Source organism: Otolemur garnettii, unplaced genomic scaffold (assembly GCF_000181295.1).
Source record: "Otolemur garnettii isolate 467f Iridium unplaced genomic scaffold, OtoGar3 scaffold00144, whole genome shotgun sequence".
Classification (NCBI taxonomy): domain Eukaryota; kingdom Metazoa; phylum Chordata; class Mammalia; order Primates; family Galagidae; genus Otolemur; species Otolemur garnettii.
This window is the reverse complement of record NW_003852539.1, coordinates 329,269-332,770: the sequence shown is the minus strand read 5'-3', so window position 1 is coordinate 332,770 and position 3,502 is coordinate 329,269.

Below are 3,502 nucleotides of genomic sequence, written 5' to 3'. Positions count from 1 at the left end.
AGGAGTTGGAGGTTGCTGTGAGCTGTGACTCCACTAAACCCTACCGAGGGTGATAAAGTGAGACTCTGTCTCTACCAAAAAAAAAAAAAAAAAAAGAAAGGATAATAGATTGCTATTTTGTTAGCTAACAGAGTAGGGGCATAAGTGAGAAGCAAGAAAGCTAGAGCTTCCAGTCTGAGTATCTGCATGTGTGGCAGGAATCCACTCAGTAAAATATGGAAGAAGAAGAAGTGCCCAGTATTTTTCAGAATAGTTAGTTATCTCTGGTCCAGTAATACATACTACTGGCCTTGTCCAGGTTCACCAGGTATGAGTAATAAGGTGTCTGTAGCCCCCTTTCTCTACCCTAGAGGTCTGGAAGGAAAGAGGATAGTTTGTGTCTTACCATCTCAAGTTATTTATCAATCAGATAAAAAGATGGTAAGTACTGTCTAGTGAACTTTTTTTTTTTTGAGACAGGAGCCTCAAGCTTTCCCCCTGGGTAGAGTGCTGTGGCATCACAGCTCACAGCAACCTCCAACTCCTGGGCTCAAGCAAGTCTCCTTCCTCTGCCTCCCAAGCAGCTGGGACCACAGGCGCCTGCCACAACGCCCGGCCATTTTTTGGTTGCAGCCGTCATTGGTTGGCAGGCCCCGGCTGGACTTGAACCCACCACCCTAGGTGTACGTGGCTTGCGCCCTAGCCACTTGAGCTACAGGTGCTGAGCTTGTCTAGTGAACTTTTATTCTGCCAGGTATATCCGTGGTCTCACTTAATCTTCACATAACCCATCCTCTGTGAGGCATATGGCATTTTACAACTTAGGAACAGCTCAAGAGATTCAGAAGCTGGCCCATGATTACGTGCATAGGAAGTGCTGGAGATCAGATTTAAACACAGTGTGTGATTTGAGTCTAACCATAACCTTAATCCTGTTTGGGTCAATTAAGGTGGTTGTAAAGGATCTCAACATGGAGTTGTAAAGAAGTTAAATGGCAGAAGTGATAGAATAAGATGTGTATTTGAGGTCCTGAAGGAGTAGTTCACTTGAGTGTCCAGTGACAGGTATGCAGAGGATGGATATCAGAACCTGGAGAAATTAAGTAACTTGCCTAAGTTCACAAAACTCATAAGGAATTGAACCTATATCTCTGGAACTAAAGCCTGTGGGCAAAACCCCTGTGCACAAGATAGAGATCATTCTCTCCCTTATAGAGCTGGAGCTTGGAAGGAAGGAGCTACCACATGCTTGGAGAAATTATATTTCTGTAGTCTTAAGCAGCATTTGGTCCAATGGACCACTCCCTACTGAAAGCGTTTTTCTTCATTTTAATTTTTAGTATTAACGTCCCTTGCTTGGGTGGCGCCTGTGGCTTAGTGAGTAGGGCACCGGCCCCATATACTGAGGGTGGCGGGTTCAAACACAGCACCGGCTAAACTGCAACAAAAAACAATAGCCCGGGTGTTGTGGCAGGCGCCTGTAGTCCCAGCTACTCGGGAGGGAGGCTGAGGCAAGAGAATCACCTAAGCCCAAGAGCTGGAGGTTGCTATGAGCTGTGATGCCACTGCACTCTACTGAGGGCAACAAAGTGAGACTTTTGTCTCTTAAAAAAAAAATCCTCTGCTCTTCTACTTCACTGACTACAACTTTTCTGTCGTCGTCTTTTCTTTTCTTTTCTTTTTTTTTTTTTTTTGAGACAGTTTCTGTTGCCGTGGGTAGAGTGCTGTGGCATCATCAAAGTTCACAGCAATCTGTTTTTTTGGACTCCAGAGATTTTCTTGCCTCAGCCTCCGAAGTAACTGGGACTATAGGCACCCTCCATGACAACCAGCTAGTTTTTTCTATTTTTAATAGAGAAGAGGTCTTGCTGTTGCTCAGGCTAGTCTTGAACTCCTGAGCTTCAAGCAATCCACCAGCCTTAGCCTCCCAGAGTGCTAGAATTATAGGAGCAAGCCACCACACCTGGTCAACCTTTTCTGTCTTCTCATCCCCTTTCCTGACACCTACACTTGGGGCCACATCCTTAGCCCTCTTTTCTTTCTCTCTCCTAGGTGATATAATCCATTCCCAAGGCTTAAGTACCACCCATGCATGTCTCCAGCCCTGATCTGTCCCTGAGTCTCAGCACACTTGTTTGTCTAATAGCCTTGCTTGGCATCTCCACTTGACTCATAGTCACTACAAACTTCATGTGTCCAAACCTAAGTTCGAGTTCACCCCCCAAACCTGTTTTACCACCAGTTCTATTTCCATCACCACTTGTTTCCCTACTGTTGTAAAGGCCGGATCAGTCATCCTTGATCCATTTGTTCTTCCATTACCAGTCAGCAAGTCTTCTCAGCTCTGCCTTGAGAACATCCCAAACATGACTGCCGCTCACCACCTCCACTCCTCCCCCCTTAGTCCACGCCACCAGCACCTGTAGCCTGGACAAATACAGCAGCTTCTAACTTGCCTCCCTGCTTCCATTTCACCCTCCTTCAGGCTGTCTCCAAATAGACTGTTGGCATAATCTTGTAAAACTACATGTCAGATCATAATACCTCTGTTTAAAAACATCCCAAGAATTTCTCATTACACTTAGAATAAAATCCAAACTTCTCATCAAGGTAGTATGTGATCTTCCACTGTTAGGACTCACCATGTTTCTCTGTGCTGACCTTGCTGTTCTCCCATACACCAAGCTTGTTCCCACATCAGAACCTTTACATTTGCTGCCCCGGCTGTTTGGAAACTGACCCCAAGATCTTCATTCACATGGTTCGTGTCGTCTCATCATTTAGGTCCCTACTCAAATATCACTTTCTTGATTACCCCATCAGTAATACCAAATCTTATACTCACTGTGGCAGCACATGTACTAAAATTAGAATAATACAGAGAAGATGATCGTGGCCCCTGATATAAAAAAAAAAAGTAATACCAACTCTTCCCATGTTAAAATAACTTCTGATCCTGCTTTGGCACTTAACCACAATCAGAAATGATTTATTTCCTGCTTCTCTCCCATATTTAAGTGTAAGTTCTATGACAACAGAGACTCTGCTTGTCTTCTTTAGTTCTGTATCTCCAGCCCCTAAAATAGTGCCTGGCACACTATAAATCCTCCAGTAATGAACAGATGAATAGATAGACATCTATAACTTTGCATTTACATCCTGCAAAGGCTCTAAGTCCAAGCAACTACTAGAAATATAATGTGTACCACATGTGTGATTTAACATTTTCTAGTAGCTATATTCAAAAAGTAAAAAGAGGCGTGGCGCCTGTGGCTCAAGTGGTGCCAGCCACATATCCCTAAGGTGGCAGGTTAGAATCCAGCCCGGCCCACCAAACAACAATGATGGCTGCAACCAAAAAATAGCCGGGGGCGTTGTGGTGGGTGCCTGTGGTCCCAGCTACTTGGGAGGCGGAGGCAGGAGACTTGCTTGAGCCTAGGAGTTAGAGGTTGCTGTGAGCTGTGATGCCATGGCATTCAACCCAGGGGGACAGCTTGAGGCTCTGTCTCAAAAAAAAAAAAAA